General features: G+C 45.0%; 1 non-coding gene across 1 annotated transcript; it reads left to right on the top strand.

The window, feature by feature from the left end:
• Positions 1 to 2443: 2443 nt before the first annotated feature.
• trnas-uga (transfer RNA serine (anticodon UGA)) lies at positions 2444 to 2525 on the top strand. Its single transcript has one exon. It is a non-coding gene; the product is annotated as a tRNA-Ser (tRNA).
• Positions 2526 to 10543: the final 8018 nt, after the last annotated feature.

Here is a 10543-nt window from a genome sequence, read left to right as displayed (position 1 = left end):
CCTTCCATTTCATTGCTGCTTTACGACAGCATTGCCTAATCTAACGCTCACTTTCCCGTTAATTTTATTCTGATACCATCGCTATTCCCGAGGAACACGACCCATTCGCACTAATGTACATTTGTGCTTTGAAAGCAGTCGATAAACTTGGACGTGTGACCGCCAGACCGACAAGCACTGCAAAGCAGCGTTGGATATCCGCAGGACATTTTGTTGAGAAGCTCGAGATACAGTCAATGCTCATTAAAGATCCAGGTTTTGCTTACATGGTATTCGACATTTTCCTCTAAGTATTTGGCAGAGAGGTGCGTGAGCGATAAGTTAGCAAGATGGGACTGCGCCGCCAGGTCGATAGTGTTCTGAATTCATCTTACTTGTTCAAATGATATCAACCTGTAACATTAACTGTGCTTCACTCTCCAGAGATGCTGCTTCATCTGCTGAGTCTTTGATACTTTTCTGTTCCAGATTTTGATAGCCAGCATCCACAGGCTTTGGTGCTGGGATCAGAATCTAACTTGATGAACAGCACGCTGATGCAGCATCTCGTTCAGTTCAACCATGAATCTTCCTCAAGGCTCAGAACTACCGAATTTGAAGTGAAGTAGCAAAATGGCATTTGGAAATGGGGGAGTCACACTGTGGAACACACTGGCCCATGACAACAGCTTGGAAAGACGGTTGTAAAAACCTGCAACGTGTGGAGGGAAGCAACGAGAGTTTGAAGAGAATCTCGTGAAGGTTATCTTGGAGCCTTGCAGATTCATTCCTTCAAGCCTCCATCCAATTCCTTTATCCTTGCGGGTCTGGCCCATTCCTCACTCCTGCGCAGTGGCAATCACCCGAACCATCTTTCGTTTTATCTAGAGGTGTTTGCAGGGACACAATGTACAAGCCTCTAGATAAAGGGGGGGGGGGGGGAAACGTGACCAACATCGCCCTCATCCTGATGGCCAACTTTGTATGTGGCTGCATCAAGCTGTGCGTAGACCCTCGGTACACAAACACCAAGTGTCACTACGTTCTGAGGTTCTTCCTGTCCCTGGTGTTGCGAAGGATGGGTCTGGCCACTCTGTCATGGAATGCTCCAAATAGTTGGACCGTGTGATACCATCTGTCCCTCCTGGAATAATGTATGCAGAGAAACACCTTTGACCACAAGCCCACCAGGCAGTGATCGGCATGTAACGTCCCAGAGGCCCTGAGAGAAAAGGGGGTGGTGGATCCTGTCGGATGGTTCCTCAAGCAGACTGTAAAAGGCATTTGGCAGAATGCCTCATTGCCAGAACTTTCCAACAAGCACCAAGATGTAGCTTGGCTGGTGGTGAGAAAGGTCCTCCCTGTCCGATCCTTCCCACACGCCAGGAGTCTCAGCCCCTCTGCTCGTTGCCCTCGAGGTGGCTATGATGGGGAAGCGACCATTGTGGAGGTGCCTTTGCAAAGAAGGTCTGGAGCGAGATGCAGTGGTTTTTGTCCAGGTTAATCCCATGCAGTTCTGTGACGCTGGACTCTGTGCTCTAAAGGCTGTTCCCAGGGAAGCACACTGAGACAAACATCAACTGCAGTTGAAGGATTATCAACTCGGTGAAAGACGCTCTTTGATCTGCCCGAAGCCTGTTGGCCTTTCAGTGCAAAGAACTGTCCCCGACTGAGTGTTGCAGACTGGCATATTCCAAGGTCCAGAACTACGTGCTGAAGGACGCACTGAAGCTTGGGGCAGCCGCGGCAAAGACGCAATGGGGAAAGGTCTCTGTCTAAGACCTTTTCTGCCACAGTGCACGGAGGGGCTGAGAATTGTCTTCATAGCCCCGGGCTGTACGACTCACAACTAATGTAAGTAGTGAAAACTAAATGCATCATAATTGCATTGAAGCATCTCAGAGTGCAATATGATGTATGTTGATAACGTGTATGCCATTGCACTGTCTGGCTGCCTGTAATAACCATGTTGAAATGACTGTAACATTCACTGATTGTATTGAAGCACCTCATGATCCATGTGGGAAATTTTAATCTGATTGCACTTTTTGTGATGGTAATTTTGGATTGCTTTGTAATGTTCTTTCAGATATTTTATGAAAAAAAAGTATATTTTTCCGAAAAAAAAACCCTTCGTTATCATGCAGGATATTCTGGACAATTCTTAATATTTCATATCACGGTAAAATATGGGATAGAGTAACTCACTGCAATGATCGGTGCGATCAGCTTGGGGGTTGAAGAATTAGCATTACACTGATTACAATAGGTGGGTCATCACCCACTAAAACAGAGTCAGCGATATGAGAACTTATGCTTTGATGAAGGATTTTCGACCAGAAACGTGACCGTTTTCCCCTCTACAAATGCTGCTTCACATGCAAAGTAATTTCTGTCTTTGCTTTCGACAGCGGGTACTCATGTTTGGCTTTCTAATCATAATTTAAGCTATTAGAAATCAGGAGCTGTGATGGCCGAGTGGTTAAGGCGTTGGACTTGAAATCCAATGGGGTTTCCCCGCGCAGGTTCGAACCCTGCTCGCAGCGATTTAGGGCGTCAGTTTTATTTTCTCCCTCCAGGAGGATTTATTATTTATTTTAAAAATAAACAACGTGTAGGGTTGCAGGGAGAATGCAAGAACATGGCACTAGGTAAACTGCTCATTCGGAAAGCCGGTGCAGACACGATCGGTCGAATGGCCTCCTGCTCTCACAATTCTGTGATTCTACAATCACTAACCCCCTTTTATTGTCCTCTTTCCACTTCATTGCTGCTTTACGACAGCATTGCCGAGTCTAACGCTCACTTTCCTGTTTATTTTCTTCTGATATCATGGCTGTCCCTGAGGTACATGACCCAGTCGCACCAATGTGCTTTGAAAGCGGTCACTCGATTTAGACGTCTGATCGCCAGACAGACAAGCTCTGCGTAGCAGCGTTGGATTTCGGCAAGACATTTGTTGAGAAGCTCGAGATACCGTCAACGCTAATTGAAGATCCAGATTTTGTTTACATGGCATTCGACGTTTTCCTCTAAGTATTTGGCAGAGAGGTGCGCGAGCGAAGGGTTAGTAAGCTGGGACTCCGCAGCCAGGTCGAAAGTGTTCTGAATTCATCTTGCTTGTTGAAATCATATCGACCTGTAGCATTAACTTTGTTTCACCCTACAGAGATGCTACTTCATCTGCTGAGTCTTTGATACATTTCTGTTCCCGCTTCTGACGGAGTTTGGTGCTGGGATCAGAGTTTAATTTGTTGAACTGCACGCTGACGCAGCACCTCGTTCAGTTGAACCATCAATCTTCCTCAAGTCTCAGAACCAATCGAATCTGAAGTGAAGCAGTGATATGGTATTTAGAAATCGGGGATTCAGACTGTGAAACTCACTGGCCCATGACAACAGCTTGGAAAGAAGGCCGTTAAAACCTGCAGCCTGTGGAGGGAAGTAGCGAGAGTTTGAAGAGAATCATGTGAAGGTTAACTTGGAGCCTTGCAGATTCATTCCCTCAAGCCTCCATCCGATTTTTTCATCCTTGCGGCTTATCTTCATTATCATGCAGAATATACTGGACAATTCTTAATTATGTCATATCACGGTAAAATATGGGCTAGATTAAGTCACTGCAATGATCACTGCAATCAGTTTGGCGGCTGAGGAAGTTGCAATGCACTGATTACCAGAATAGGTGGGTCATCACCCCCTAAAGCAGAGTCAGCGATGTGAGAATTTATGCTTTGATGAAGGATTATCGACCCGGAAACATGACCGTTTTCCCCTCTACAATGCTGCTTCACATGTTTTCTACTTAAGTAATTTCTGTCTTTGCTTTCGACAGCGGGTACTCACAAAATTTGGCTTTCCAATCAGAATTTAACTTGCCAAAAAAGGGCCTGCCGCACCTATGATGGCCGAGTGGTTAAGGCGTTAGATTTGAAACCCTATGGGGTTTCCTTTCTCGCAAGGAGCATGTTTAGTAAATAAAACATTACATCAAATGCCGAATTGGCTTCATTTTCTCCTTCCAGGAGGATTTTCAGTAATTCGATGTTGATATCAAGGAAATTGGAAGATTGCCAGCAAATTTTCATTATTATCCGGTTTAAGTAGTCCGCACTTTGGTTAACAGTGTCAATTCAAAATAGGAACTGTTCGTCTAAATTTTCAAGAAGTGACGCAGGGAGTTGGAAAAACACCAATTGTTTTCTGTAAACTGCCTGGGAAGCGGCTAATAAGGAGGGTTCCAGTGTTGGGAAAACCATTGTGAACCCTGGTTGCTATTTGGTCGCATCAGTCTGTATAACCGAAGTACAGATGAATGGAAAGGCAATGTGGTGATGTTGCTATCAGCCGGAATGTTTAAGAAACAATGCAAGAATACTGCAGATTCTGTAAATCCGAAATAAGGACAGAACATTCTGGAAATAGTCAGCAGATCTGGCAGCATCTGTGGAGAGATCTGTGTTAACTTTGTTTTCATGTTACGATCTTCCACCATTCTAATCCTACATGATGCATATCAACATTCTGAGAATATCTATTCCCCAGACACTGAACTGGAGTCGCCATAAACATACTGTGGATGTAAGGACAGGTCAGAGGTAGGAATTCTGTGGCGAGTAACTCACATTCTGACTCCACAAAGCTTGCCCACCATGTACGAGGCACAAGTCAGGAGTCTGATGGAACAGTTGCCTGAATGAGTGCAGGCAAGTTCCGCTTGCCTGGATGAGCGCACCTCCGAACAACAGTCAAGAAGCTTGACACCATCCAGGACACCCAGCCCACTTGATTGGAACCCCTGCCACAAACATTCACTCCCTCCACCGCCGACGAACAGTAGCAGCATTGTGTACCAACTACAAGATTGTACGCACTAGTGTTGACATGTTATCGATCCCATGGAATCTGTCAAACAACTCTCTGGACTTACTCTCTTCATATAGCACTGTTAACAATACACACTGCTGCTGAGGAGTTTCAGATCATCTCTATGAAGGGGAAGAACGTAAAACAGAAAAACCTGAAGTTTCTCAGCATGATTGGCAACAACTGATGCTCTTACACAAGGCCACACACCTGAAACGATAACTCTGTGTTCCTCGCCACGAATGCCGTCAGGCTTGCTGACTATTTCGAGCCTCTGTAGCATTTTGCATTTGGGAGGACGTAACGCTTTCTGATCAGGTTTTCAAATAAACCTCCACACACAGGCTTTGCAGAAACACAATGGGCTACCAAATACGCTCTTCATTGCGCCAGAAATGGAAAAGCTTGGGAAAAAATGTTCCCTCCATCCACTGCTTAGTACTCGGCGGATAGTCAGGTGGGAAACCAACTTTTATTTAGCAACCGCCAGCTTCAAACCCACGTCATCCGAGGCGTCTGAAGCGCAGCTTTAAAGCTTTAGTCGCTGATGGGGCTTGTGTCGAATTTTCTCATCAGAGTTCCTGAAGATTCTTCTTTAACAAACTTTTTTCGACATAAAAAGATAACAAATCAAGCGGTGATGAATGCACATAGAGTCTGCAACGGCACATGAACAAGTTAAGTGAGTGGGCTAAAATATGGCAGAAGGAGCATAATGTGGGAAAATGTGAGGTTGGTCACTTTGGTGGGAAGAATAGAAAAGCATAATATTACTGAAATCAATTAACAGAACATAGTGCTGTGGCACAGAGGGATCTGAGTGTCCTACATCTATAACAGAACCTACATCTATAACAGAAAGTTAACATGCAAATGCAGCAAGTAAATAGGGAGGCTCATGCTATGTTGGCCTTTGGTACAAAAGTATAAAAGTCTGGAAGATTGGCTGCAACTTTATATGGCGCTGTTGCCACCTCAGCTTGAATGCTGCATATTAAGTCATATATGATTCGCAGGGAGCTTGATAGACTAGATGTACATGATGTTCGCTGGGGAAATCTAGAACTGGGGACGCAGATTCAGAATAAGGTGCCACTGATTTAAGGCGGGAATGAGGAGAAATACGTTCTTTCAGAGGGTCGTCAATCTTTGGGTTTGTATCCTCCAAAGAGCAGCGGAAGTTGTGTCATTGAATATGTTCAGAGCTGACTTAGACATTTTAGCTGAAAGTGATTCAAGGGTGAGCATACTGTTAGAAAATGGAGTTGAGGCCACGATCATATCGCCTATGTTCCACATTGACTGGCTGAGTAGACTCAAATGGCCGAATAGCCTATTCCCCCTATTTCTGATGCTCTTTCGTTCTCTAAAAACCCATATTTCGAGACAGTAAATGATTTAATAAGCTCAACTCTAGTTCTTCTAAATATCAATGAGTATAGGTCTAGCCTGCCCAAATTTTCCTCAAAAGGCAGCTCATTCATCCCGGGAATCAACAGTGTGAACATTCTCATGACGTGTGCAATTCAATTATGTTCGCCTTTATATCAGAAGACCAAACCATTTAAATGTGCAGCAACACTCCCCGACTTTTATACGTTTGTACCAACGGCCAACACGGCATTTGCCTTCCTAATTACTTGCTGAAACTTATCTATGCGGAGACAACAATGCTGCAGCTGATGTGTGGTGCTCTGATCATCTGTAGCACTCTGCTGTACTTTTTTTTTGTTATCTGATTTCATTATCTGTAACTTAATGGATTCCAGCCACCGCAATTTGCCAGCAATTTGTACGCGACTTCATTAAATAAACATTTATTCATACAAAATTAATTAATTAATACAACTCAGAACAATTAGGATGACGAGTTTTAGAAAGTTTAATAGGGAAAGGGATATTTAACAACTTAACATTTACAGTTTCATTCGGGTGAACAGTCCGTTGAAGTGTAACCAAATGTACACAAGGCCGATGACACGGAAGCACTTGCGGAGATGCAGATATGATTCATGCTTCGAGATGTAGTCAATACTCGCGTAGCGATGAAACAGGAGGCCGTTTTTTAAAAACTAATTTTAGTGGACATCATGCCACACTCGTTCAAGTTACTACCAGCTTATTGTTTGGTTTAAACCTTGCTGGGTTCATCAGTATGTACAACACCCTCCAGGAAATTCAATATACATGGAAAGACCACGTCCCCCACATGAATGACTACAAAATCACCATACAGGCGTTCTTAGGGGAAGTCAGGGCAAACGGCATCAAGCTGGTCAGCACAAAAGGTACACTAATAGCCCGCCAAAGGGCCTTTCAAGGCTGTACCTTGCAGATCACCTCCTTAGTGAAAACAAGCCAGCTGACCAGCCCACGTGGAGGCAAGCAGTGAACTTTGCTTCAGCATGCTTCGAGGATCACTTCCTTCAAACTTTCACGATCAGACGGGCCAAAAGTGGGGCACATCTGCAGAAGCTCCCCCAAACACAACCAACAGCAACATGAGCTGTATTTTCTGTGCCATGTGTTCTGTGACATCCATGCCGATGTCGCCCCACACTCTTCAGTCGCAAGAGGACCCAGAGAAGACGATGAGGTCACCGCAGCTCAGATATAAGCAATATTTTTGTTTATTGGTGGAATGTAGGAGTCACTGGCTGGGCCAGCATTTATTGCCCTTCCATAATTGCCTTTGAGAAGCGGTGGTGAGTTGCCTCCTCCAACCACTGCAGTCCATGTGGTACAGGCGCATCCACAGTGTTGTTAGAGAGGGAGTTCCAGAATTATAACCCACGGCAGTGAAGGAACGAAGATTTATTTCCAACGTCAGGCTGTTTGGTGGCTTAGAGGGGAACTGGCGGTGGTGCTCCCATGTATCGTATTCCCTTTCCCTTCTAGGCAGTAGCGATCGTGGGCTTGGAAGGCGCTGCCTAAGGTGACCTGCTGAGTTCCTGCAATGGACCTTGTAGATGGTACACACTGCTGCTACTGTGCGTCGGTCGTGGAACGTGTAAACGTTTGTGGAAGTAATGATAAACAATCGGCCTGCTTTGTCCTGAATGGTATCAAGCTTCTTGAGAACGTTGCTACAGCTGCGCTCATCCAGGCAAGTGGAGGGTATTCCATCACATTCCTGACTTGAGTCTTGTAGCTAGTAGTGAGGCTTTGGGGAGTCAGGAGATGAGTTACTTGACGCATGGTTCCTAAACTCTGACCTGCTCTTGTAGCACATTAGTTGTACGACTAGTCCAGTGCAGTTCCTGGTAAATGGTAATCCCCAGGATGTTGATTGTGGTAGAATCGGCGATGGTAATGCCATTGATTGTCAAGGGGAGATGGTCAGATTCTCACTTGTTGGAGATGGCCATTGACTGGCACTGACAAGTTTTATTTGCCAATTGTCAGCGCAAGCCTGGATAGTGTCCAGGTCTTGCTGTATTTGCATTGACTGCTTCAATATCTGAGGGTCGAGAATGGTGCTGAACATTGTGCAATCATCAGCGGCCATCCCCAATGCTGATCTGACAATTAAAGAAGGTAATTAATGGAACAACTCAAGATGGTTGAGTACAGAACACTGCCCTGAGAAACTCCTGCATTAATGTCCCAGTACTGAGATGATTGGCCTGCAAAAACTGCAACCATCTTCATTCGTGCTAGGTACGACTTCAAACAATGGAGAATTTCCCCTGATTGCCATTGACTCTAGTTTTGTTTGGGTTCCTTGATGCCACACTCTGTCCAATGCTGCCTTGATGTCAAGGGCTATCACTCTCACCTCACCTCTGGAGTACAACCCTTTTGTCTATGCTTTAAGTAAGACTATAATGAGGTCAGGACCTGAGTGGTCCGTGCCGAACCCAAATTGAGCGTCAGTGAGCAGGTTATTGCGAAGAAAATGCCGCTAGAAAGCATTGTTTATGACCCCGTCCATCACTTTACTGATGATCGAGAGTTCACTGATGGGACAATAATTGGCCGGGTTGGGTTCGTCCTTCTTTTTGTGTACAGGACATAGCTGGGCAATTTTCAACATTGCAGGGTCGATGCCAGTGTTTTAGCTGCACTGGAGCTGCTTGGCTAGGGGCACTGCAATTCCTGGAGCACAAATCTTTAGTATAATTGTAAGAATATTGTCAGGGACCAAAGCCTTTGCGGTATCCAGTGCCTTGATGCCCTCTTAACATCACATGGAGTTAATCGAATTAGCTGACGACTAGCATCTGTGATGCTGGGGACCGCCGCAGGAGGCCGATGTGGACCTGTATGGCTGAGTTGCACATTTAAGCCTATTATATAACATTTTAGACCACTAACGTAAAAGTAGAAAATGCCGGAAAACCTCAGCAGCTCAGACATAAACTGGGCAGAAGGAAGAACAATAATCTATTCTATCATATTTCATCACAACTAGGACCCTGAGCATTGGGTGTGGGGTGGGGTGGGTTGTAAAAGAGGAGGCGGCATTGCACTATTGATCAAGGAGTCAATAACTGTAGTAAGGAGGGATGGTATCTTTGAAGGTTCCTCAAATGAGGCCATATGAGTAGAATTTAAAACAAAAATGGGCAATCACTTTACTGGGAGTACACAATAGGCCTCCAAACAATCAGGGGGAGGTAGAGGATCAGGTATGTAGGCTAATCTCAGAGAAGTGTCAATCTAATAGGGTAATAATAGCAAGGGGTTTCAATTTCCCCATTTTTAACTGGGATAGTCTTATGGTGGAATGTTTAGAGGGGGCAGAATTCTAAATTCTTATATTCAGATGAGATTCTTGAGCCAGCACATAAAAAGCCCTACAAGAGAGGGGTCGGTACTGGACCTAATCTTAGGGAATGAAGCCAGGCAAGTGGTAGAAGTGTCAGTGGCGGAGCATTTCGGGGATAATGACAATAACTGCAAGATTTAAGGTAGTTATGGAAAAGGACAATATGGTCCGGAAATTAAGGTCCTGAACTGGGGGAAGGCCGATTTAAATATGAGAAAACAGGATCTGGCCAAAGTGGACTCGGGGCGACTACTTGTAGGAAAGTCTACATCAGGCCAATGGGAGTCATTCAAAAAGGAAATAGTGAGAGTTCAGGGTCAACATGTTCCCGAAAAGGGGAAGGTTAGGGCCAACAAGTCCAGGGAACCCTGGATGTCAAGGGATAAAGAGGATGGATGAGGGGGAAAAAAGGCTTATGACAGGCACAGAGGGCTGAAAATAGCGGATGCCCTAGAGGAGTATAGAAAGTGTTTCGGAGGCCGGGCACCCGCTTGAAAAAAAGTAATTTGGAGAGCGAAGAGGGGGCGTGAAGAAACAATGGCGGGCAAGATAAAGGAACATCCCAATATATTCTATAAATATATTAAGGGCAAGAGCATAACCAGGGAAAGAGTAGCACCCATTATGGACCATAGTCACAGTCTGTGCGTGGAGCTGGAGGACGTTGGTGAGATTTTAAATTATTACGTTTCATATGCGTTCTTTATAGAGACGGTCAATGCGAAATGTAGAAAAAATGGAGGGGGACTGTGATATACTTGAACAAATTAGCATTGAAAGGGACGAGGTATTAGCGGTTTTAGCGGACTTAAAAGTGGATAAATCCCCAGGCCCAGCTGAGATGTAGCCCAGGCTGCTATCTGAGGCAAGGGAGGAGATTGAAAGGACAATGACACTAATTTTCAAACCCTCTCTGGCCACAGGAGC

Source organism: Cetorhinus maximus, chromosome 21 (assembly GCF_964194155.1).
Source record: "Cetorhinus maximus chromosome 21, sCetMax3.hap1.1, whole genome shotgun sequence".
NCBI classification, from domain to species: domain Eukaryota; kingdom Metazoa; phylum Chordata; class Chondrichthyes; order Lamniformes; family Cetorhinidae; genus Cetorhinus; species Cetorhinus maximus.
This window is presented reverse-complemented; position numbering and strand designations above follow the sequence as displayed.